The sequence below is a fragment of the Phyllobates terribilis genome, unplaced genomic scaffold (genome assembly GCF_046119375.1).
Source record: "Phyllobates terribilis strain yellow unplaced genomic scaffold, ASM4611937v1 Scaffold_74__1_contigs__length_7073193, whole genome shotgun sequence".
Classification (NCBI taxonomy): Eukaryota; Metazoa; Chordata; class Amphibia; order Anura; family Dendrobatidae; genus Phyllobates; species Phyllobates terribilis.
The window spans coordinates 1,410,435-1,434,575 of NW_027362834.1; the positions used below are offsets into that span (position 1 = coordinate 1,410,435).

At 45.0% G+C, this 24,141-nt stretch overlaps 19 non-coding genes across 19 annotated transcripts; all 19 read left to right on the top strand.

The window, feature by feature from the left end:
• Positions 1 to 3: 3 nt before the first annotated feature.
• Positions 4 to 194, top strand: LOC141195877 (U2 spliceosomal RNA). The gene has a single exon (XR_012268450.1). It is a non-coding gene; the product is annotated as a U2 spliceosomal RNA (small nuclear RNA).
• A 1,120-nt stretch (positions 195 to 1,314) lies between these two features.
• LOC141195713 (U2 spliceosomal RNA) lies at positions 1,315 to 1,505 on the top strand. The gene has a single exon (XR_012268291.1). It is a non-coding gene; the product is annotated as a U2 spliceosomal RNA (small nuclear RNA).
• Positions 1,506 to 2,624: 1,119 nt separating this feature from the next.
• On the top strand, positions 2,625 to 2,815 carry LOC141195862 (U2 spliceosomal RNA). The gene has a single exon (XR_012268436.1). It is a non-coding gene; the product is annotated as a U2 spliceosomal RNA (small nuclear RNA).
• Positions 2,816 to 3,937: 1,122 nt separating this feature from the next.
• LOC141194635 (U2 spliceosomal RNA) lies at positions 3,938 to 4,128 on the top strand. The gene has a single exon (XR_012267257.1). It is a non-coding gene; the product is annotated as a U2 spliceosomal RNA (small nuclear RNA).
• Positions 4,129 to 5,250: 1,122 nt separating this feature from the next.
• On the top strand, positions 5,251 to 5,441 carry LOC141194636 (U2 spliceosomal RNA). Its single transcript, XR_012267258.1, has one exon. It is a non-coding gene; the product is annotated as a U2 spliceosomal RNA (small nuclear RNA).
• Positions 5,442 to 6,562: 1,121 nt separating this feature from the next.
• Positions 6,563 to 6,753, top strand: LOC141194638 (U2 spliceosomal RNA). Its single transcript, XR_012267260.1, has one exon. It is a non-coding gene; the product is annotated as a U2 spliceosomal RNA (small nuclear RNA).
• Positions 6,754 to 7,876: 1,123 nt separating this feature from the next.
• LOC141195969 (U2 spliceosomal RNA) lies at positions 7,877 to 8,067 on the top strand. The gene has a single exon (XR_012268539.1). It is a non-coding gene; the product is annotated as a U2 spliceosomal RNA (small nuclear RNA).
• A 1,122-nt stretch (positions 8,068 to 9,189) lies between these two features.
• On the top strand, positions 9,190 to 9,380 carry LOC141194639 (U2 spliceosomal RNA). The gene has a single exon (XR_012267261.1). It is a non-coding gene; the product is annotated as a U2 spliceosomal RNA (small nuclear RNA).
• Positions 9,381 to 10,502: 1,122 nt separating this feature from the next.
• Positions 10,503 to 10,693, top strand: LOC141194640 (U2 spliceosomal RNA). Its single transcript, XR_012267262.1, has one exon. It is a non-coding gene; the product is annotated as a U2 spliceosomal RNA (small nuclear RNA).
• A 1,115-nt stretch (positions 10,694 to 11,808) lies between these two features.
• On the top strand, positions 11,809 to 11,999 carry LOC141194641 (U2 spliceosomal RNA). The gene has a single exon (XR_012267263.1). It is a non-coding gene; the product is annotated as a U2 spliceosomal RNA (small nuclear RNA).
• A 1,120-nt stretch (positions 12,000 to 13,119) lies between these two features.
• On the top strand, positions 13,120 to 13,310 carry LOC141194642 (U2 spliceosomal RNA). Its single transcript, XR_012267264.1, has one exon. It is a non-coding gene; the product is annotated as a U2 spliceosomal RNA (small nuclear RNA).
• A 1,120-nt stretch (positions 13,311 to 14,430) lies between these two features.
• On the top strand, positions 14,431 to 14,621 carry LOC141194643 (U2 spliceosomal RNA). The gene has a single exon (XR_012267265.1). It is a non-coding gene; the product is annotated as a U2 spliceosomal RNA (small nuclear RNA).
• A 1,121-nt stretch (positions 14,622 to 15,742) lies between these two features.
• LOC141194644 (U2 spliceosomal RNA) lies at positions 15,743 to 15,933 on the top strand. Its single transcript, XR_012267266.1, has one exon. It is a non-coding gene; the product is annotated as a U2 spliceosomal RNA (small nuclear RNA).
• Positions 15,934 to 17,054: 1,121 nt separating this feature from the next.
• Positions 17,055 to 17,245, top strand: LOC141194645 (U2 spliceosomal RNA). The gene has a single exon (XR_012267267.1). It is a non-coding gene; the product is annotated as a U2 spliceosomal RNA (small nuclear RNA).
• A 1,121-nt stretch (positions 17,246 to 18,366) lies between these two features.
• LOC141194646 (U2 spliceosomal RNA) lies at positions 18,367 to 18,557 on the top strand. The gene has a single exon (XR_012267268.1). It is a non-coding gene; the product is annotated as a U2 spliceosomal RNA (small nuclear RNA).
• A 1,124-nt stretch (positions 18,558 to 19,681) lies between these two features.
• On the top strand, positions 19,682 to 19,872 carry LOC141194647 (U2 spliceosomal RNA). The gene has a single exon (XR_012267269.1). It is a non-coding gene; the product is annotated as a U2 spliceosomal RNA (small nuclear RNA).
• Positions 19,873 to 20,993: 1,121 nt separating this feature from the next.
• On the top strand, positions 20,994 to 21,184 carry LOC141194649 (U2 spliceosomal RNA). The gene has a single exon (XR_012267271.1). It is a non-coding gene; the product is annotated as a U2 spliceosomal RNA (small nuclear RNA).
• A 1,121-nt stretch (positions 21,185 to 22,305) lies between these two features.
• LOC141195968 (U2 spliceosomal RNA) lies at positions 22,306 to 22,496 on the top strand. Its single transcript, XR_012268538.1, has one exon. It is a non-coding gene; the product is annotated as a U2 spliceosomal RNA (small nuclear RNA).
• A 1,119-nt stretch (positions 22,497 to 23,615) lies between these two features.
• On the top strand, positions 23,616 to 23,806 carry LOC141194650 (U2 spliceosomal RNA). Its single transcript, XR_012267272.1, has one exon. It is a non-coding gene; the product is annotated as a U2 spliceosomal RNA (small nuclear RNA).
• Positions 23,807 to 24,141: the final 335 nt, after the last annotated feature.

Genomic DNA, 24,141 nt, shown 5'->3' on the forward strand with positions numbered 1-24,141 from the left:
GTTATCGCTTCTCGGCCTTTTGGCTAAGATCAAGTGTAGTATCTGTTCTTATCAGTTTAATATCTGATACGTCCCCTATCTGGGGACCATATATTAAATGGATTTTTAGAACAGGGAGATGGAAAAAGAGCTTGCTCTGTCCACTCCACGCATTGACCTGGTATTCCAGTATCTCCAGGACCGGTGCACCCCTTCTTTAATGCAGTTTCTAAAATCAGAAAGAATTGAATTCAATGCTTTTTGTTCATTTTGCTTGTTTGTCGGATTTTGGGATGGACTCTTTGGCTTTGCTTTTCTTCTCCTCATTGGATTTTTCATGTTAAAAGTTGCAGAAGCCAGATGACAAGCTCATTTTGGTTCAACTTCAGCAACTGTGCATTGCATTGCCATGTAATGTAATGTAATGCAATGCTATCTATCTAGCTCTCCCTCTATACTTCCTTTTGGATAAACAGACATATTAGGCAAGCATTTTGGAGCTTTCACCTAAATAACTACAGGTGGTGAGATAAGCTGCACAATATAATTGACCTTTCAGTATATTGTTGCACACACACCATCTATTTAGCAAATGCCCTTGCTATCAACAGCAGCCTTTTAAACTCACCTGAGCTAACAGGTATGTGAGCTGGTTACTCTGCTGCGCTTAAAATTTCTTTTTTGGTTTGCTACAATGCCTTTTCTGAAACGTTGTCTCCCTCTGCTGGAACACTGACTTCTTTCATTTAATGCCTGCAGACTATAAAAGAGAAACCAACCCAAAAAGTTTGGTTGATTAGTCTGTGGCATTCTTTTAAACTGTTGCTTATGGCGGTCTCTGTGAGCTTCTCAGTGACATTCAGCCATCCAGGTATCCCGCCTGCAGTAGACGGAATGTGGCAATGGAACGCTGGCTGCGCGTGTCATAATAGGCTCTGAGCCTTTATATATCTGCGCACAGCAGCAGCCACCTTCAGTCTGCTGCTGGACAGCCAGCAGCAGCAGCAGCAGGAGAGGTACTTAATCAGCAACCCTCCTGCTAAGGGTAGACAGCTGCTCGTTCCACCCCCCCCCCGCCTTAATTGGTTCTCCTCCCTTCCAACGGTGTTGGGGCGGGTGGGAACAGCCGGGGGTTGAGGGTACTGTGCTAAAAGAGGTGGAGTTATGCAGATCTAAAACGCGTGGATTGCAGCAGCAGCAAGCCGAAAAGTGCAGGCATGTGAGGGATCTAGAGGTTGACAGCATGTCTTCTTAACGGGAGTCCAGGTGGCCATCTCCACAAATGGACTTTTTAGAATCCTTGGGTGGCACCGTAGTCGGAAACCAATTCTGGTTATCGCTTCTTGGCCTTTTGGCTAAGATCAAGTGTAGTATCTGTTCTTATCAGTTTAATATCTGATACGTCCCCTATCTGGGGACCATATATTAAATGGATTTTTAGAACAGGGAGATGGAAAAAGAGCTTGCTCTGTCCACTCCACGCATTGACCTGGTATTGCAGTATCTCCAGGACCGGTGCACCCCTTCTTTAATGCAGTTTCTAAAATCAGAAAGAATTGAATTCAATGCTTTTTGTTCATTTTGCTTGTTTGTCGGATTTTGGGATGGACTCTTTGGCTTTGCTTTTCTTCTCCTCATTGGATTTTTCATGTTAAAAGTTGCAGAAGCCAGATGACAAGCTCATTTTGGTTCAACTTCAGCAACTGTGCATTGCATTGCCATGTAATGTAATGTAATGCAATGCTATCTATCTAGCTCTCCCTCTATACTTCCTTTTGGATAAACAGACATATTAGGCAAGCATTTTGGAGCTTTCACCTAAATAACTACAGGTGGTGAGATAAGCTGCACAATATAATTGACCTTTCAGTATATTGTTGCACACACACCATCTATTTAGCAAATGCCCTTGTTATCAACAGCAGCCTTTTAAACTCACCTGAGCTAACAGGTATGTGAGCTGGTTACTCTGCTGCGCTTAAAATTTCTTTTTTGGTTTGCTACAATGCCTTTTCTGAAACGTTGTCTCCCTCTGCTGGAACACTGACTTCTTTCATTTAATGCCTGCAGACTATAAAAGAGAAACCAACCCAAAAAGTTTGGTTGATTAGTCTGTGGCATTCTTTTAAACTGTTGCTTATGGCGGTCTCTGTGAGCTTCTCAGTGACATTCAGCCATCCAGGTATCCCGCCTGCAGTAGACGGAATGTGGCAATGGAACGCTGGCTGCGCGTGTCATAATAGGCTCTGAGCCTTTATATACCTGCGCACAGCAGCAGCCACCTTCAGTCTGCTGCTGGACAGCCAGCAGCAGCAGCAGCAGGAGAGGTAATTAATCAGCAACCCTCCTGCTAAGGGTAGACAGCTGCTCGTTCCACCCCCCCCCGCCTTAATTGGTTCTCCTCCCTTCCAACGGTGTTGAGGCGGGTGGGAACAGCCGGGGGTTGAGGGTACTGTGCTAAAAGAGGTGGAGTTATGCAGATCTAAAACGCGTGGATTGCAGCAGCAGCAAGCCGAAAAGTGCAGGCATGTGAGGGATCTAGAGGTTGACAGCATGTCTTCTTAACGGGAGTCCAGGTGGCCATCTCCACAAATGGACTTTTCAGAATCCTTGGGTGGCACCGTAGTCGGAAACCAATTCTGGTTATCGCTTCTCGGCCTTTTGGCTAAGATCAAGTGTAGTATCTGTTCTTATCAGTTTAATATCTGATACGTCCCCTATCTGGGGACCATATATTAAATGGATTTTTAGAACAGGGAGATGGAAAAAGAGCTTGCTCTGTCCACTCCACGCATTGACTTGGTATTGCAGTATCTCCAGGACCGGTGCACCCCTTCTTTAATGCAGTTTCTAAAATCAGAAAGAATTGAATTCAATGCTTTTTGTTCATTTTGCTTGTTTGTCGGATTTTGGGATGGACACTTTGGCTTTGCTTTTCTTCTCCTCATTGGATTTTTCATGTTAAAAGTTGCAGAAGCCAGATGACAAGCTCATTTTGGTTCAACTTCAGCAACTGTGCATTGCATTGCCATGTAATGTAATGTAATGCAATGCTATCTATCTAGCTCTCCCTCTATACTTCCTTTTGGATAAACAGACATATTAGGCAAGCATTTTGGAGCTTTCACCTAAATAACTACAGGTGGTGAGATAAGCTGCACAATATAATTGACCTTTCAGTATATTGTTGCACACACACCATCTATTTAGCAAATGCCCTTGTTATCAACAGCAGCCTTTTAAACTCACCTGAGCTAACAGGTATGTGAGCTGGTTACTCTGCTGCGCTTAAAATTTCTTTTTTGGTTTGCTACAATGCCTTTTCTGAAACGTTGTCTCCCTCTGCTGGAACACTGACTTCTTTCATTTAATGCCTGCAGACTATAAAAGAGAAACCAACCCAAAAAGTTTGGTTGATTAGTCTGTGGCATTCTTTTAAACTGTTGCTTATGGCGTTCTCTGTGAGCTTCTCAGTGACATTCAGCCATCCAGGTATCCCGCCTGCAGTAGACGGAATGTGGCAATGGAACGCTGGCTGCGCGTGTCATAATAGGCTCTGAGCCTTTATATACCTGCGCACAGCAGCAGCCACCTTCAGTCTGCTGCTGGACAGCCAGCAGCAGCAGCAGCAGGAGAGGTAATTAATCAGCAACCCTCCTGCTAAGGGTAGACAGCTGCTCGTTCCACCCCCCCCCCCCGCCTTAATTGGTTCTCCTCCCTTCCAACGGTGTTGAGGCGGGTGGGAACAGCCGGGGGTTGAGGGTACTGTGCTAAAAGAGGTGGAGTTATGCAGATCTAAAACGCGTGGATTGCAGCAGCAGCAAGCCGAAAAGTGCAGGCATGTGAGGGATCTAGAGGTTGACAGCATGTCTTCTTAACGGGAGTCCAGGTGGCCATCTCCACAAATGGACTTTTCAGAATCCTTGGGTGGCACCGTAGTCGGAAACCAATTCTGGTTATCGCTTCTCGGCCTTTTGGCTAAGATCAAGTGTAGTATCTGTTCTTATCAGTTTAATATCTGATACGTCCCCTATCTGGGGACCATATATTAAATGGATTTTTAGAACAGGGAGATGGAAAAAGAGCTTGCTCTGTCCACTCCACGCATTGACCTGGTATTGCAGTATCTCCAGGACCGGTGCACCCCTTCTTTAATGCAGTTTCTAAAATCAGAAAGAATTGAATTCAATGCTTTTTGTTCATTTTGCTTGTTTGTCGGATTTTGGGATGGACTCTTTGGCTTTGCTTTTCTTCTCCTCATTGGATTTTTCATGTTAAAAGTTGCAGAAGCCAGATGACAAGCTCATTTTGGTTCAACTTCAGCAACTGTGCATTGCATTGCCATGTAATGTAATGTAATGCAATGCTATCTATCTAGCTCTCCCTCTATACTTCCTTTTGGATAAACAGACATATTAGGCAAGCATTTTGGAGCTTTCACCTAAATAACTACAGGTGGTGAGATAAGCTGCACAATATAATTGACCTTTCAGTATATTGTTGCACACACACCATCTATTTAGCAAATGCCCTTGTTATCAACAGCAGCCTTTTAAACTCACCTGAGCTAACAGGTATGTGAGCTGGTTACTCTGCTGCGCTTAAAATTTCTTTTTTGGTTTGCTACAATGCCTTTTCTGAAACGTTGTCTCCCTCTGCTGGAACACTGACTTCTTTCATTTAATGCCTGCAGACTATAAAAGAGAAACCAACCCAAAAAGTTTGGTTGATTAGTCTGTGGCATTCTTTTAAACTGTTGCTTATGGCGGTCTCTGTGAGCTTCTCAGTGACATTCAGCCATCCAGGTATCCCGCCTGCAGTAGACGGAATGTGGCAATGGAACGCTGGCTGCGCGTGTCATAATAGGCTCTGAGCCTTTATATACCTGCGCACAGCAGCAGCCACCTTCAGTCTGCTGCTGGACAGCCAGCAGCAGCAGCAGCAGGAGAGGTAATTAATCAGCAACCCTCCTGCTAAGGGTAGACAGCTGCTCGTTCCACCCACCCCCCCCGCCTTAATTGGTTCTCCTCCCTTCCAACGGTGTTGAGGCGGGTGGGAACAGCCGGGGGTTGAGGGTACTGTGCTAAAAGAGGTGGAGTTATGCAGATCTAAAACGCGTGGATTGCAGCAGCAGCAAGCCGAAAAGTGCAGGCATGTGAGGGATCTAGAGGTTGACAGCATGTCTTCTTAACGGGAGTCCAGGTGGCCATCTCCACAAATGGATTTTTCAGAATCCTTGGGTGGCACCGTAGTCGGAAACCAATTCTGGTTATCGCTTCTCGGCCTTTTGGCTAAGATCAAGTGTAGTATCTGTTCTTATCAGTTTAATATCTGATACGTCCCCTATCTGGGGACCATATATTAAATGGATTTTTAGAACAGGGAGATGGAAAAAGAGCTTGCTCTGTCCACTCCACGCATTGACCTGGTATTGCAGTATCTCCAGGACCGGTGCACCCCTTCTTTAATGCAGTTTCTAAAATCAGAAAGAATTGAATTCAATGCTTTTTGTTCATTTTGCTTGTTTGTCGGATTTTGGGATGGACTCTTTGGCTTTGCTTTTCTTCTCCTCATTGGATTTTTCATGTTAAAAGTTGCAGAAGCCAGATGACAAGCTCATTTTGGTTCAACTTCAGCAACTGTGCATTGCATTGCCATGTAATGTAATGTAATGCAATGCTATCTATCTAGCTCTCCCTCTATACTTCCTTTTGGATAAACAGACATATTAGGCAAGCATTTTGGAGCTTTCACCTAAATAACTACAGGTGGTGAGATAAGCTGCACAATATAATTGACCTTTCAGTATATTGTTGCACACACACCATCTATTTAGCAAATGCCCTTGTTATCAACAGCAGCCTTTTAAACTCACCTGAGCTAACAGGTATGTGAGCTGGTTACTCTGCTGCGCTTAAAATTTCTTTTTTGGTTTGCTACAATGCCTTTTCTGAAACGTTGTCTCCCTCTGCTGGAACACTGACTTCTTTCATTTAATGCCTGCAGACTATAAAAGAGAAACCAACCCAAAAAGTTTGGTTGATTAGTCTGTGGCATTCTTTTAAACTGTTGCTTATGGCGGTCTCTGTGAGCTTCTCAGTGACATTCAGCCATCCAGGTATCCCGCCTGCAGTAGACGGAATGTGGCAATGGAACGCTGGCTGCGCATGTCATAATAGGCTCTGAGCCTTTATATACCTGCGCACAGCAGCAGCCACCTTCAGTCTGCTGCTGGACAGCCAGCAGCAGCAGCAGCAGGAGAGGTAATTAATCAGCAACCCTCCTGCTAAGGGTAGACAGCTGCTCGTTCCACCCCCCCCCCCGCCTTAATTGGTTCTCCTCCCTTCCAACGGTGTTGAGGCGGGTGGGAACAGCCGGGGGTTGAGGGTACTGTGCTAAAAGAGGTGGAGTTATGCAGATCTAAAACGCGTGGATTGCAGCAGCAGCAAGCCGAAAAGTGCAGGCATGTGAGGGATCTAGAGGTTGACAGCATGTCTTCTTAACGGGAGTCCAGGTGGCCATCTCCACAAATGGACTTTTCAGAATCCTTGGGTGGCACCGTAGTCGGAAACCAATTCTGGTTATCGCTTCTCGGCCTTTTGGCTAAGATCAAGTGTAGTATCTGTTCTTATCAGTTTAATATCTGATACGTCCCCTATCTGGGGACCATATATTAAATGGATTTTTAGAACAGGGAGATGGAAAAAGAGCTTGCTCTGTCCACTCCACGCATTGACCTGGTATTGCAGTATCTCCAGGACCGGTGCACCCCTTCTTTAATGCAGTTTCTAAAATCAGAAAGAATTGAATTCAATGCTTTTTGTTCATTTTGCTTGTTTGTCGGATTTTGGGATGGACTCTTTGGCTTTGCTTTTCTTCTCCTCATTGGATTTTTCATGTTAAAAGTTGCAGAAGCCAGATGACAAGCTCATTTTGGTTCAACTTCAGCAACTGTGCATTGCATTGCCATGTAATGTAATGTAATGCAGTGCTATCTATCTAGCTCTCCCTCTATACTTCCTTTTGGATAAACAGACATATTAGGCAAGCATTTTGGAGCTTTCACCTAAATAACTACAGGTGGTGAGATAAGCTGCACAATATAATTGACCTTTCAGTATATTGTTGCACACACACCATCTATTTAGCAAATGCCCTTGTTATCAACAGCAGCCTTTTAAACTCACCTGAGCTAACAGGTATGTGAGCTGGTTACTCTGCTGCGCTTAAAATTTCTTTTTTGGTTTGCTACAATGCCTTTTCTGAAACGTTGTCTCCCTCTGCTGGAACACTGACTTCTTTCATTTAATGCCTGCAGACTATAAAAGAGAAACCAACCCAAAAAGTTTGGTTGATTAGTCTGTGGCATTCTTTTAAACTGTTGCTTATGGCGGTCTCTGTGAGCTTCTCAGTGACATTCAGCCATCCAGGTATCCCGCCTGCAGTAGACGGAATGTGGCAATGGAACGCTGGCTGCGCGTGTCATAATAGGCTCTGAGCCTTTATATACCTGCGCACAGCAGCAGCCACCTTCAGTCTGCTGCTGGACAGCCAGCAGCAGCAGCAGCAGGAGAGGTAATTAATCAGCAACCCTCCTGCTAAGGGTAGACAGCTGCTCGTTCCACCCCCCCCCCCCCGCCTTAATTGGTTCTCCTCCCTTCCAACGGTGTTGAGGCGGGTGGGAACAGCCGGGGGTTGAGGGTACTGTGCTAAAAGAGGTGGAGTTATGCAGATCTAAAATGCGTGGATTGCAGCAGCAGCAAGCCGAAAAGTGCAGGCATGTGAGGGATCTAGAGGTTGACAGCATGTCTTCTTAACGGGAGTCCAGGTGGCCATCTCCACAAATGGACTTTTCAGAATCCTTGGGTGGCACCGTAGTCGGAAACCAATTCTGGTTATCGCTTCTCGGCCTTTTGGCTAAGATCAAGTGTAGCATCTGTTCTTATCAGTTTAATATCTGATACGTCCCCTATCTGGGGACCATATATTAAATGGATTTTTAGAACAGGGAGATGGAAAAAGAGCTTGCTCTGTCCACTCCACGCATTGACCTGGTATTGCAGTATCTCCAGGACCGGTGCACCCCTTCTTTAATGCAGTTTCTAAAATCAGAAAGAATTGAATTCAATGCTTTTTGTTCATTTTGCTTGTTTGTCGGATTTTGGGATGGACTCTTTGGCTTTGCTTTTCTTCTCCTCATTGGATTTTTCATGTTAAAAGTTGCAGAAGCCAGATGACAAGCTCATTTTGGTTCAACTTCAGCAACTGTGCATTGCATTGCCATGTAATGTAATGTAATGCAATGCTATCTATCTAGCTCTCCCTCTATACTTCCTTTTGGATAAACAGACATATTAGGCAAGCATTTTGGAGCTTTCACCTAAATAACTACAGGTGGTGAGATAAGCTGCACAATATAATTGACCTTTCAGTATATTGTTGCACACACACCATCTATTTAGCAAATGCCCTTGTTATCAACAGCAGCCTTTTAAACTCACCTGAGCTAACAGGTATGTGAGCTGGTTACTCTGCTGCGCTTAAAATTTCTTTTTTGGTTTGCTACAATGCCTTTTCTGAAACGTTGTCTCCCTCTGCTGGAACACTGACTTCTTTCATTTAATGCCTGCAGACTATAAAAGAGAAACCAACCCAAAAAGTTTGGTTGATTAGTCTGTGGCATTCTTTTAAACTGTTGCTTATGGCAGTCTCTGTGAGCTTCTCAGTGACATTCAGCCATCCAGGTATCCCGCCTGCAGTAGACGGAATGTGGCAATGGAACGCTGGCTGCGCGTGTCATAATAGGCTCTGAGCCTTTATATACCTGCGCACAGCAGCAGCCACCTTCAGTCTGCTGCTGGACAGCCAGCAGCAGCAGCAGCAGGAGAGGTAATTAATCAGCAACCCTCCTGCTAAGGGTAGACAGCTGCTCGTTCCACCCCCCCCCCCCGCCTTAATTGGTTCTCCTCCCTTCCAACGGTGTTGAGGCGGGTGGGAACAGCCGGGGGTTGAGGGTACTGTGCTAAAAGAGGTGGAGTTATGCAGATCTAAAACGCGTGGATTGCAGCAGCAGCAAGCCGAAAAGTGCAGGCATGTGAGGGATCTAGAGGTTGACAGCATGTCTTCTTAACGGGAGTCCAGGTGGCCATCTCCACAAATGGACTTTTCAGAATCCTTGGGTGGCACCGTAGTCGGAAACCAATTCTGGTTATCGCTTCTCGGCCTTTTGGCTAAGATCAAGTGTAGTATCTGTTCTTATCAGTTTAATATCTGATACGTCCCCTATCTGGGGACCATATATTAAATGGATTTTTAGAACAGGGAGATGGAAAAAGAGCTTGCTCTGTCCACTCCACGCATTGACCTGGTATTGCAGTATCTCCAGGACCGGTGCACCCCTTCTTTAATGCAGTTTCTAAAATCAGAAAGAATTGAATTCAATGCTTTTTGTTCATTTTGCTTGTTTGTCGGATTTTGGGATGGACTCTTTGGCTTTGCTTTTCTTCTCCTCATTGGATTTTTCATGTTAAAAGTTGCAGAAGCCAGATGACAAGCTCATTTTGGTTCAACTTCAGCAACTGTGCATTGCATTGCCATGTAATGTAATGTAATGCAATGCTATCTATCTAGCTCTCCCTCTATACTTCCTTTTGGATAAACAGACATATTAGGCAAGCATTTTGGAGCTTTCACCTAAATAACTACAGGTGGTGAGATAAGCTGCACAATATAATTGACCTTTCAGTATATTGTTGCACACACACCATCTATTTAGTAAATGCCCTTGTTATCAACAGCAGCCTTTTAAACTCACCTGAGCTAACAGGTATGTGAGCTGGTTACTCTGCTGCGCTTAAAATTTCTTTTTTGGTTTGCTACAATGTCTTTTCTGAAACGTTGTCTCCCTCTGCTGGAACACTGACTTCTTTCATTTAATGCCTGCAGACTATAAAAGAGAAACCAACCCAAAAAGTTTGGTTGATTAGTCTGTGGCATTCTTTTAAACTGTTGCTTATGGCGGTCTCTGTGAGCTTCTCAGTGACATTCAGCCATCCAGGTATCCCGCCTGCAGTAGACGGAATGTGGCAATGGAACGCTGGCTGCGCGTGTCATAATAGGCTCTGAGCCTTTATATACCTGCGCACAGCAGCAGCCACCTTCAGTCTGCTGCTGGACAGCCAGCAGCAGCAGCAGCAGGAGAGGTAATTAATCAGCAACCCTCCTGCTAAGGGTAGACAGCTGCTCGTTCCACCCCCCCCCCCCGCCTTAATTGGTTCTCCTCCCTTCCAACGGTGTTGAGGCGGGTGGGAACAGCCGGGGGTTGAGGGTACTGTGCTAAAAGAGGTGGAGTTATGCAGATCTAAAACGCGTGGATTGCAGCAGCAGCAAGCCGAAAAGTGCAGGCATGTGAGGGATCTAGAGGTTGACAGCATGTCTTCTTAACGGGAGTCCAGGTGGCCATCTCCACAAATGGACTTTTCAGAATCCTTGGGTGGCACCGTAGTCGGAAACCAATTCTGGTTATCGCTTCTCGGCCTTTTGGCTAAGATCAAGTGTAGTATCTGTTCTTATCAGTTTAATATCTGATACGTCCCCTATCTGGGGACCATATATTAAATGGATTTTTAGAACAGGGAGATGGAAAAAGAGCTTGCTCTGTCCACTCCACGCATTGACCTGGTATTGCAGTATCTCCAGGACCGGTGCACCCCTTCTTTAATGCAGTTTCTAAAATCAGAAAGAATTGAATTCAATGCTTTTTGTTCATTTTGCTTGTTTGTCGGATTTTGGGATGGACTCTTTGGCTTTGCTTTTCTTCTCCTCATTGGATTTTTCATGTTAAAAGTTGCAGAAGCCAGATGACAAGCTCATTTTGGTTCAACTTCAGCAACTGTGCATTGCATTGCCATGTAATGTAATGTAATGCAATGCTATCTATCTAGCTCTCCCTCTATACTTCCTTTTGGATAAACAGACATATTAGGCAAGCATTTTGGAGCTTTCACCTAAATAACTACAGGTGGTGAGATAAGCTGCACAATATAATTGACCTTTCAGTATATTGTTGCACACACACCATCTATTTAGCAAATGCCCTTGTTATCAACAGCAGCCTTTTAAACTCACCTGAGCTAACAGGTATGTGAGCTGGTTACTCTGCTGCGCTTAAAATTTCTTTTTTGGTTTGCTACAATGCCTTTTCTGAAACGTTGTCTCCCTCTGCTGGAACACTGACTTCTTTCATTTAATGCCTGCAGACTATAAAAGAGAAACCAACCCAAAAAGTTTGGTTGATTAGTCTGTGGCATTCTTTTAAACTGTTGCTTATGGCGGTCTCTGTGAGCTTCTCAGTGACATTCAGCCATCCAGGTATCCCGCCTGCAGTAGACGGAATGTGGCAATGGAACGCTGGCTGCGCGTGTCATAATAGGCTCTGAGCCTTTATATACCTGCGCACAGCAGCAGCCACCTTCAGTCTGCTGCTGGACAGCCAGCAGCAGCAGGAGAGGTAATTAATCAGCAACCCTCCTGCTAAGGGTAGACAGCTGCTCGTTCCACCCCCCCCCCCGCCTTAATTGGTTCTCCTCCCTTCCAACGGTGTTGAGGCGGGTGGGAACAGCTGGGGGTTGAGGGTACTGTGCTAAAAGAGGTGGAGTTATGCAGATCTAAAACGCGTGGATTGCAGCAGCAGCAAGCCGAAAAGTGCAGGCATGTGAGGGATCTAGAGGTTGACAGCATGTCTTCTTAACGGGAGTCCAGGTGGCCATCTCCACAAATGGACTTTTCAGAATCCTTGGGTGGCACCGTAGTCGGAAACCAATTCTGGTTATCGCTTCTCGGCCTTTTGGCTAAGATCAAGTGTAGTATCTGTTCTTATCAGTTTAATATCTGATACGTCCCCTATCTGGGGACCATATATTAAATGGATTTTTAGAACAGGGAGATGGAAAAAGAGCTTGCTCTGTCCACTCCACGCATTGACCTGGTATTGCAGTATCTCCAGGACCGGTGCACCCCTTCTTTAATGCAGTTTCTAAAATCAGAAAGAATTGAATTCAATGCTTTTTGTTCATTTTGCTTGTTTGTCGGATTTTGGGATGGACTCTTTGGCTTTGCTTTTCTTCTCCTCATTGGATTTTTCATGTTAAAAGTTGCAGAAGCCAGATGACAAGCTCATTTTGGTTCAACTTCAGCAACTGTGCATTGCATTGCCATGTAATGTAATGTAATGCAATGCTATCTATCTAGCTCTCCCTCTATACTTCCTTTTGGATAAACAGACATATTAGGCAAGCATTTTGGAGCTTTCACCTAAATAACTACAGGTGGTGAGATAAGCTGCACAATATAATTGACCTTTCAGTATATTGTTGCACACACACCATCTATTTAGCAAATGCCCTTGTTATCAACAGCAGCCTTTTAAACTCACCTGAGCTAACAGGTATGTGAGATGGTTACTCTGCTGCGCTTAAAATTTCTTTTTTGGTTTGCTACAATGCCTTTTCTGAAACGTTGTCTCCCTCTGCTGGAACACTGACTTCTTTCATTTAATGCCTGCAGACTATAAAAGAGAAACCAACCCAAAAAGTTTGGTTGATTAGTCTGTGGCATTCTTTTAAACTGCTGCTTATGGCGGTCTCTGTGAGCTTCTCAGTGACATTCAGCCATCCAGGTATCCCGCCTGCAGTAGACGGAATGTGGCAATGGAACGCTGGCTGCGCGTGTCATAATAGGCTCTGAGCCTTTATATACCTGCGCACAGCAGCAGCCACCTTCAGTCTGCTGCTGGACAGCCAGCAGCAGCAGCAGCAGGAGAGGTAATTAATCAGCAACCCTCCTGCTAAGGGTAGACAGCTGCTCGTTCCACCCCCCCCCCGCCTTAATTGGTTCTCCTCCCTTCCAACGGTGTTGAGGCGGGTGGGAACAGCCGGGGGTTGAGGGTACTGTGCTAAAAGAGGTGGAGTTATGCAGATCTAAAATGCGTGGATTGCAGCAGCAGCAAGCCGAAAAGTGCAGGCATGTGAGGGATCTAGAGGTTGACAGCATGTCTTCTTAACGGGAGTCCAGGTGGCCATCTCCACAAATGGACTTTTCAGAATCCTTGGGTGGCACCGTAGTCGGAAACCAATTCTGGTTATCGCTTCTCGGCCTTTTGGCTAAGATCAAGTGTAGTATCTGTTCTTATCAGTTTAATATCTGATACGTCCCCTATCTGGGGACCATATATTAAATGGATTTTTAGAACAGGGAGATGGAAAAAGAGCTTGCTCTGTCCACTCCACGCATTGACCTGGTATTGCAGTATCTCCAGGACCGGTGCACCCCTTCTTTAATGCAGTTTCTAAAATCAGAAAGAATTGAATTCAATGCTTTTTGTTCATTTTGCTTGTTTGTCGGATTTTGGGATGGACTCTTTGGCTTTGCTTTTCTTCTCCTCATTGGATTTTTCATGTTAAAAGTTGCAGAAGCCAGATGACAAGCTCATTTTGGTTCAACTTCAGCAACTGTGCATTGCATTGCCATGTAATGTAATGTAATGCAATGCTATCTATCTAGCTCTCCCTCTATACTTCCTTTTGGATAAACAGACATATTAGGCAAGCATTTTGGAGCTTTCACCTAAATAACTACAGGTGGTGAGATAAGCTGCACAATATAATTGACCTTTCAGTATATTGTTGCACACACACCATCTATTTAGCAAATGCCCTTGTTATCAACAGCAGCCTTTTAAACTCACCTGAGCTAACAGGTATGTGAGCTGGTTACTCTGCTGCGCTTAAAATTTCTTTTTTGGTTTGCTACAATGCCTTTTCTGAAACGTTGTCTCCCTCTGCTGGAACACTGACTTCTTTCATTTAATGCCTGCAGACTATAAAAGAGAAACCAACCCAAAAAGTTTGGTTGATTAGTCTGTGGCATTCTTTTAAACTGTTGCTTATGGCGGTCTCTGTGAGCTTCTCAGTGACATTCAGCCATCCAGGTATCCCGCCTGCAGTAGACGGAATGTGGCAATGGAACGCTGGCTGCGCGTGTCATAATAGGCTCTGAGCCTTTATATACCTGCGCACAGCAGCAGCCACCTTCAGTCTGCTGCTGGACAGCCAGCAGCAGCAGCAGCAGGAGAGGTAATTAATCAGCAACCCTCCTGCTAAGGGTAGACAGCTGCTCGTTCCACCCCCCCCCCGCCTTAATTGGTTCTCCTCCCTTCCAACGGTGTTGAGGCGGGTGGGAACAGCCGGGGGTTGAGGGTACTGTGCTAAAAGAGGTGGAGTTATGCAGATCTAAAACGCGTGGATTGCAGCAGCAGCAAGCCGAAAAGTGCAGGCATGTGAGGGATCTAGAGGTTGACAGCATGTCTTCTTAACGGGAGTCCAGGTGGCCATCTCCACAAATGGACTTTTCAGAATCCTTGGGTGGCACCGTAGTCGGAAACCAATTCTGGTTATCGCTTCTCGGCCTTTTGGCTAAGATCAAGTGTAGTATCTGTTCTTATCAGTTTAATATCTGATACGTCCCCTATCTGGGGACCATATATTAAATGGATTTTTAGAACAGGGAGATGGAAAAAGAGCTTGCTCTGTCCACTCCACGCATTGACCTGGTATTGCAGTATCTCCAGGACCGGTGCACCCCTTCTTTAATGCAGTTTCTAAAATCAGAAAGAATTGAATTCAATGCTTTTTGTTCATTTTGCTTGTTTGTCGGATTTTGGGATGGACTCTTTGGCTTTGCTTTTCTTCTCCTCATTGGATTTTTCATGTTAAAAGTTGCAGAAGCCAGATGACAAGCTCATTTTGGTTCAACTTCAGCAACTGTGCATTGCATTGCCATGTAATGTAATGTAATGCAATGCTATCTATCTAGCTCTCCCTCTATACTTCCTTTTGGATAAACAGACATATTAGGCAAGCATTTTGGAGCTTTCACCTAAATAACTACAGGTGGTGAGATAAGCTGCACAATATAATTGACCTTTCAGTATATTGTTGCACACACACCATCTATTTAGCAAATGCCCTTGTTATCAACAGCAGCCTTTTAAACTCACCTGAGCTAACAGGTATGTGAGCCGGTTACTCTGCTGCGCTTAAAATTTCTTTTTTGGTTTGCTACAATGCCTTTTCTGAAACGTTGTCTCCCTCTGCTGGAACACTGACTTCTTTCATTTAATGCCTGCAGACTATAAAAGAGAAACCAACCCAAAAAGTTTGGTTGATTAGTCTGTGGCATTCTTTTAAACTGTTGCTTATGGCGGTCTCTGTGAGCTTCTCAGTGACATTCAGCCATCCAGGTATCCCGCCTGCAGTAGACGGAATGTGGCAATGGAACGCTGGCTGCGCGTGTCATAATAGGCTCTGAGCCTTTATATACCTGCGCACAGCAGCAGCCACCTTCAGTCTGCTGCTGGAAAGCCAGCAGCAGCAGCAGCAGGAGAGGTAATTAATCAGCAACCCTCCTGCTAAGGGTAGACAGCTGCTCGTTCCACCCCCCCCCCCGCCTTAATTGGTTCTCCTCCCTTCCAACGGTGTTGAGGCGGGTGGGAACAGCCGGGGGTTGAGGGTACTGTGCTAAAAGAGGTGGAGTTATGCAGATCTAAAACGCGTGGATTGCAGCAGCAGCAAGCCGAAAAGTGCAGGCATGTGAGGGATCTAGAGGTTGACAGCATGTCTTCTTAACGGGAGTCCAGGTGGCCATCTCCACAAATGGACTTTTCAGAATCCTTGGGTGGCACCGTAGTCGGAAACCAATTCTGGTTATCGCTTCTCGGCCTTTTGGCTAAGATCAAGTGTAGTATCTGTTCTTATCAGTTTAATATCTGATACGTCCCCTATCTGGGGACCATATATTAAATGGATTTTTAGAACAGGGAGATGGAAAAAGAGCTTGCTCTGTCCACTCCACGCATTGACCTGGTATTGCAGTATCTCCAGGACCGGTGCACCCCTTCTTTAATGCAGTTTCTAAAATCAGAAAGAATTGAATTCAATGCTTTTTGTTCATTTTGCTTGTTTGTCGGATTTTGGGATGGACTCTTTGGCTTTGCTTTTCTTCTCCTCATTGGATTTTTCATGTTAAAAGTTGCAGAAGCCAGATGACAAGCTCATTTTGGTTCAACTTCAGCAACTGTGCATTGCATTGCCATGTAATGTAATGTAATGCAATGCTATCTATCTAGCTCTCCCTCTATACTTCCTTTTGGATAAACAGACATATTAGGCAAGCATTTTGGAGCTTTCACCTAAATAACTACAGGTGGTGAGATAAGCTGCACAATATAATTGACCTTTCAGTATATTGTTGCACACACACCATCTATTTAGCAAATGCCCTTGTTATCAACAGCAGCCTTTTAAACTCACCTGAGCTAACAGGTATGTGAGCTGGTTACTCTGCTGCGCTTAAAATTTCTTTTTTGGTTTGCTACAATGCCTTTTCTGAAACGTTGTCTCCCTCTGCTGGAACACTGACTTCTTTCATTTAATGCCTGCAGACTATAAAAGAGAAACCAACCCAAAAAGTTTGGTTGATTAGTCTGTGGCATTCTTTTAAACTGTTGCTTATGGCGGTCTCTGTGAGCTTCTCAGTGACATTCAGCCATCCAGGTATCCCGCCTGCAGTAGACGGAATGTGGCAATGGAACGCTGGCTGCGCGTGTCATAATAGGCTCTGAGCCTTTATATACCTGCGCACAGCAGCAGCCACCTTCAGTCTGCTGCTGGACAGCCAGCAGCAGCAGCAGCAGGAGAGGTAATTAATCAGCAACCCTCCTGCTAAGGGTAGACAGCTGCTCGTTCCACCCCCCCCCCCGCCTTAATTGGTTCTCCTCCCTTCCAACGGTGTTGAGGCGGGTGGGAACAGCCGGGGGTTGAGGGTACTGTGCTAAAAGAGGTGGAGTTATGCAGATCTAAAACGCGTGGATTGCAGCAGCAGCAAGCCGAAAAGTGCAGGCATGTGAGGGATCTAGAGGTTGACAGCATGTCTTCTTAACGGGAGTCCAGGTGGCCATCTCCACAAATGGACTTTTCAGAATCCTTGGGTGGCACCGTAGTCGGAAACCAATTCTGGTTATCGCTTCTCGGCCTTTTGGCTAAGATCAAGTGTAGTATCTGTTCTTATCAGTTTAATATCTGATACGTCCCCTATCTGGGGACCATATATTAAATGGATTTTTAGAACAGGGAGATGGAAAAAGAGCTTGCTCTGTCCACTCCACGCATTGACCTGGTATTGCAGTATCTCCAGGACCGGTGCACCCCTTCTTTAATGCAGTTTCTAAAATCAGAAAGAATTGAATTCAATGCTTTTTGTTCATTTTGCTTGTTTGTCGGATTTTGGGATGGACTCTTTGGCTTTGCTTTTCTTCTCCTCATTGGATTTTTCATGTTAAAAGTTGCAGAAGCCAGATGACAAGCTCATTTTGGTTCAACTTCAGCAACTGTGCATTGCATTGCCATGTAATGTAATGTAATGCAATGCTATCTATCTAGCTCTCCCTCTATACTTCCTTTTGGATAAACAGACATATTAGGCAAGCATTTTGGAGCTTTCACCTAAATAACTACAGGTGGTGAGATAAGCTGCACAATATAATTGACCTTTCAGTATATTGTTGCACACACACCATCTATTTAGCAAATGCCCTTGTTATCAACAGCAGCCTTTTAAACTCACCTGAGCTAACAGGTATGTGAGCCGGTTACTCTGCTGCGCTTAAAATTTCTTTTTTGGTTTGCTACAATGCCTTTTCTGAAACGTTGTCTCCCTCTGCTGGAACACTGACTTCTTTCATTTAATGCCTGCAGACTATAAAAGAGAAACCAACCCAAAAAGTTTGGTTGATTAGTCTGTGGCATTCTTTTAAACTGTTGCTTATGGCGGTCTCTGTGAGCTTCTCAGTGACATTCAGCCATCCAGGTATCCCGCCTGCAGTAGACGGAATGTGGCAATGGAACGCTGGCTGCGCGTGTCATAATAGGCTCTGAGCCTTTATATACCTGCGCACAGCAGCAGCCACCTTCAGTCTGCTGCTGGACAGCCAGCAGCAGCAGCAGCAGGAGAGGTAATTAATCAGCAACCCTCCTGCTAAGGGTAGACAGCTGCTCGTTCCACCCCCCCCCCCGCCTTAATTGGTTCTCCTCCCTTCCAACGGTGTTGAGGCGGGTGGGAACAGCCGGGGGTTGAGGGTACTGTGCTAAAAGAGGTGGAGTTATGCAGATCTAAAACGCGTGGATTGCAGCAGCAGCAAGCCGAAAAGTGCAGGCATGTGAGGGATCTAGAGGTTGACAGCATGTCTTCTTAACGGGAGTCCAGGTGGCCATCTCCACAAATGGACTTTTCAGAATCCTTGGGTGGCACCGTAGTCGGAAACCAATTCTGGTTATCGCTTCTCGGCCTTTTGGCTAAGATCAAGTGTAGTATCTGTTCTTATCAGTTTAATATCTGATACGTCCCCTATCTGGGGACCATATATTAAATGGATTTTTAGAACAGGGAGATGGAAAAAGAGCTTGCTCTGTCCACTCCACGCATTGACCTGGTATTGCAGTATCTCCAGGACCGGTGCACCCCTTCTTTAATGCAGTTTCTAAAATCAGAAAGAATTGAATTCAATGCTTTTTGTTCATTTTGCTTGTTTGTCGGATTTTGGGATGGACTCTTTGGCTTTGCTTTTCTTCTCCTCATTGGATTTTTCATGTTAAAAGTTGCAGAAGCCAGATGACAAGCTCATTTTGGTTCAACTTCAGCAACTGTGCATTGCATTGCCATGTAATGTAATGTAATGCAATGCTATCTATCTAGCTCTCCCTCTATACTTCCTTTTGGATAAACAGACATATTAGGCAAGCATTTTGGAGCTTTCACCTAAATAACTACAGGTGGTGAGATAAGCTGCACAATATAATTGACCTTTCAGTATATTGTTGCACACACACCATCTATTTAGCAAATGCCCTTGTTATCAACAGCAGCCTTTTAAACTCACCTGAGCTAACAGGTATGTGAGCTGGTTACTCTGCTGCGCTTAAAATTTCTTTTTTGGTTTGCTACAATGCCTTTTCTGAAACGTTGTCTCCCTCTGCTGGAACACTGACTTCTTTCATTTAATGCCTGCAGACTATAAAAGAGAAACCAACCCAAAAAGTTTGGTTGATTAGTCTGTGGCATTCTTTTAAACTGTTGCTTATGGCGGTCTCTGTGAGCTTCTCAGTGACATTCAGCCATCCAGGTATCCCGCCTGCAGTAGACGGAATGTGGCAATGGAACGCTGGCTGCGCATGTCATAATAGGCTCTGAGCCTTTATATACCTGCGCACAGCAGCAGCCACCTTCAGTCTGCTGCTGGACAGCCAGCAGCAGCAGCAGCAGGAGAGGTAATTAATCAGCAACCCTCCTGCTAAGGGTAAACAGCTGCTCGTTCCACCCCCCCCCCCCCCGCCTTAATTGGTTCTCCTCCCTTCCAACGGTGTTGAGGCGGGTGGGAACAGCCGGGGGTTGAGGGTACTGTGCTAAAAGAGGTGGAGTTATGCAGATCTAAAACGCGTGGATTGCAGCAGCAGCAAGCCGAAAAGTGCAGGCATGTGAGGGATCTAGAGGTTGACAGCATGTCTTCTTAACGGGAGTCCAGGTGGCCATCTCCACAAATGGACTTTTCAGAATCCTTGGGTGGCACCGTAGTCGGAAACCAATTCTGGTTATCGCTTCTCGGCCTTTTGGCTAAGATCAAGTGTAGTATCTGTTCTTATCAGTTTAATATCTGATACGTCCCCTATCTGGGGACCATATATTAAATGGATTTTTAGAACAGGGAGATGGAAAAAGAGCTTGCTCTGTCCACTCCACGCATTGACCTGGTATTGCAGTATCTCCAGGACCGGTGCACCCCTTCTTTAATGCAGTTTCTAAAATCAGAAAGAATTGAATTCAATGCTTTTTGTTCATTTTGCTTGTTTGTCGGATTTTGGGATGGACTCTTTGGCTTTGCTTTTCTTCTCCTCATTGGATTTTTCATGTTAAAAGTTGCAGAAGCCAGATGACAAGCTCATTTTGGTTCAACTTCAGCAACTGTGCATTGCATTGCCATGTAATGTAATGTAATGCAATGCTATCTATCTAGCTCTCCCTCTATACTTCCTTTTGGATAAACAGACATATTAGGCAAGCATTTTGGAGCTTTCACCTAAATAACTACAGGTGGTGAGATAAGCTGCACAATATAATTGACCTTTCAGTATATTGTTGCACACACACCATCTATTTAGCAAATGCCCTTGTTATCAACAGCAGCCTTTTAAACTCACCTGAGCTAACAGGTATGTGAGCTGGTTACTCTGCTGCGCTTAAAATTTCTTTTTTGGTTTGCTACAATGCCTTTTCTGAAACGTTGTCTCCCTCTGCTGGAACACTGACTTCTTTCATTTAATGCCTGCAGACTATAAAAGAGAAACCAACCCAAAAAGTTTGGTTGATTAGTCTGTGGCATTCTTTTAAACTGTTGCTTATGGCGGTCTCTGTGAGCTTCTCAGTGACATTCAGCCATCCAGGTATCCCGCCTGCAGTAGACGGAATGTGGCAATGGAACGCTGGCTGCGCGTGTCATAATAGGCTCTGAGCCTTTATATACCTGCGCACAGCAGCAGCCACCTTCAGTCTGCTGCTGGACAGCCAGCAGCAGCAGCAGCAGGAGAGGTAATTAATCAGCAACCCTCCTGCTAAGGGTAGACAGCTGCTCGTTCCACCCCCCCCCCCGCCTTAATTGGTTCTCCTCCCTTCCAACGGTGTTGAGGCGGGTGGGAACAGCCGGGGGTTGAGGGTACTGTGCTAAAAGAGGTGGAGTTATGCAGATCTAAAACGCGTGGATTGCAGCAGCAGCAAGCCGAAAAGTGCAGGCATGTGAGGGATCTAGAGGTTGACAGCATGTCTTCTTAACGGGTGTCCAGGTGGCCATCTCCACAAATGGACTTTTCAGAATCCTTGGGTGGCACCGTAGTCGGAAACCAATTCTGGTTATCGCTTCTCGGCCTTTTGGCTAAGATCAAGTGTAGTATCTGTTCTTATCAGTTTAATATCTGATACGTCCCCTATCTGGGGACCATATATTAAATGGATTTTTAGAACAGGGAGATGGAAAAAGAGCTTGCTCTGTCCACTCCACGCATTGACCTGGTATTGCAGTATCTCCAGGACCGGTGCACCCCTTCTTTAATGCAGTTTCTAAAATCAGAAAGAATTGAATTCAATGCTTTTTGTTCATTTTGCTTGTTTGTCGGATTTTGGGATGGACTCTTTGGCTTTGCTTTTCTTCTCCTCATTGGATTTTTCATGTTAAAAGTTGCAGAAGCCAGATGACAAGCTCATTTTGGTTCAACTTCAGCAACTGTGCATTGCATTGCCATGTAATGTAATGTAATGCAATGCTATCTATCTAGCTCTCCCTCTATACTTCCTTTTGGATAAACAGACATATTAGGCAAGCATTTTGGAGCTTTCACCTAAATAACTACAGGTGGTGAGATAAGCTGCACAATATAATTGACCTTTCAGTATATTGTTGCACACACACCATCTATTTAGCAAATGCCCTTGTTATCAACAGCAGCCTTTTAAACTCACCTGAGCTAACAGGTATGTGAGCTGGTTACTCTGCTGCGCTTAAAATTTCTTTTTTGGTTTGCTACAATGCCTTTTCTGAAACGTTGTCTCCCTCTGCTGGAACACTGACTTCTTTCATTTAATGCCTGCAGACTATAAAAGAGAAACCAACCCAAAAAGTTTGGTTGATTAGTCTGTGGCATTCTTTTAAACTGTTGCTTATGGCGGTCTCTGTGAGCTTCTCAGTGACATTCAGCCATCCAGGTATCCCGCCTGCAGTAGACGGAATGTGGCAATGGAACGCTGGCTGCGCGTGTCATAATAGGCTCTGAGCCTTTATATACCTGCGCACAGCAGCAGCCACCTTCAGTCTGCTGCTGGACAGCCAGCAGCAGCAGCAGCAGGAGAGGTAATTAATCAGCAACCCTCCTGCTAAGGGTAGACAGCTGCTCGTTCCACCCCCCCCCCCGCCTTAATTGGTTCTCCTCCCTTCCAATGGTGTTGAGGCGGGTGGGAACAGCCGGGGGTTGAGGGTACTGTGCTAAAAGAGGTGGAGTTATGCAGATCTAAAACGCGTGGATTGCAGCAGCAGCAAGCCGAAAAGTGCAGGCATGTGAGGGATCTAGAGGTTGACAGCATGTCTTCTTAACGGGAGTCCAGGTGGCCATCTCCACAAATGGACTTTTCAGAATCCTTGGGTGGCACCGTAGTCGGAAACCAATTCTGGTTATCGCTTCTCGGCCTTTTGGCTAAGATCAAGTGTAGTATCTGTTCTTATCAGTTTAATATCTGATACGTCCCCTATCTGGGGACCATATATTAAATGGATTTTTAGAACAGGGAGATGGAAAAAGAGCTAGCTCTGTCCACTCCACGCATTGACCTGGTATTGCAATATCTCCAGGACCGGTGCACCCCTTCTTTAATGCAGTTTCTAAAATCAGAAAGAATTGAATTCAATGCTTTTTGTTCATTTTGCTTGTTTGTCGGATTTTGGGATGGACTCTTTGGCTTTGCTTTTCTTCTCCTCATTGGATTTTTCATGTTAAAAGTTGCAGAAGCCAGATGACAAGCTCATTTTGGTTCAACTTCAGCAACTGTGCATTGCATTGCCATGTAATGTAATGTAATGCAATGCTATCTATCTAGCTCTCCCTCTATACTTCCTTTTGGATAAACAGACATATTAGGCAAGCATTTTGGTGCTTTCACCTAAATAACTACAGGTGGTGAGATAAGCTGCACAATATAATTGACCTTTCAGTATATTGTTGCACACACACCATCTATTTAGCAAATGCCCTTGTTATCAACAGCAGCCTTTTAAACTCACCTGAGCTAACAGGTATGTGAGCTGGTTACTCTGCTGCGCTTAAAATTTCTTTTTTGGTTTGCTACAATGCCTTTTCTGAAACGTTGTCTCCCTCTGCTGGAACACTGACTTCTTTCATTTAATGCCTGCAGACTATAAAAGAGAAACCAACCCAAAAAGTTTGGTTGATTAGTCTGTGGCATTCTTTTAAACTGTTGCTTATGGCGGTCTCTGTGAGCTTCTCAGTGACATTCAGCCATCCAGGTATCCCGCCTGCAGTAGACGGAATGTGGCAATGGAACGCTGGCTGCGCGTGTCATAATAGGCTCTGAGCCTTTATATACCTGCGCACAGCAGCAGCCACCTTCAGTCTGCTGCTGGACAGCCAGCAGCAGCAGCAGCAGGAGAGGTAATTAATCAGCAACCCTCCTGCTAAGGGTAGACAGCTGCTCGTTCCACCCCCCCCCGCCTTAATTGGTTCTCCTCCCTTCCAACGGTGTTGAGGCGGGTGGGAACAGCCGGGGGTTGAGGGTACTGTGCTAAAAGAGGTGGAGTTATGCAGATCTAAAACGCGTGGATTGCAGCAGCAGCAAGCCGAAAAGTGCAGGCATGTGAGGGATCTAGAGGTTGACAGCATGTCTTCTTAACGGGAGTCCAGGTGGCCATCTCCACAAATGGACTTTTCAGAATCCTTGGGTGGCACCGTAGTCGGAAACCAATTCTGGTTATCGCTTCTCGGCCTTTTGGCTAAGATCAAGTGTAGTATCTGTTCTTATCAGTTTAATATCTGATACGTCCCCTATCTGGGGACCATATATTAAATGGATTTTTAGAACAGGGAGATGGAAAAAGAGCTTGCTCTGTCCACTCCACGCATTGACCTGGTATTGCAGTATCTCCAGGACCGGTGCACCCCTTCTTTAATGCAGTTTCTAAAATCAGAAAGAATTGAATTCAATGCTTTTTGTTCATTTTGCTTGTTTGTCGGATTTTGGGATGGACTCTTTGGCTTTGCTTTTCTTCTCCTCATTGGATTTTTCATGTTAAAAGTTGCAGAAGCCAGATGACAAGCTCATTTTGGTTCAACTTCAGCAACTGTGCATTGCATTGCCATGTAATGTAATGTAATGCAATGCTATCTATCTAGCTCTCCCTCTATACTTCCTTTTGGATAAACAGACATATTAGGCAAGCATTTTGGAGCTTTCACCTAAATAACTACAGGTGGTGAGATAAGCTGCACAATATAATTG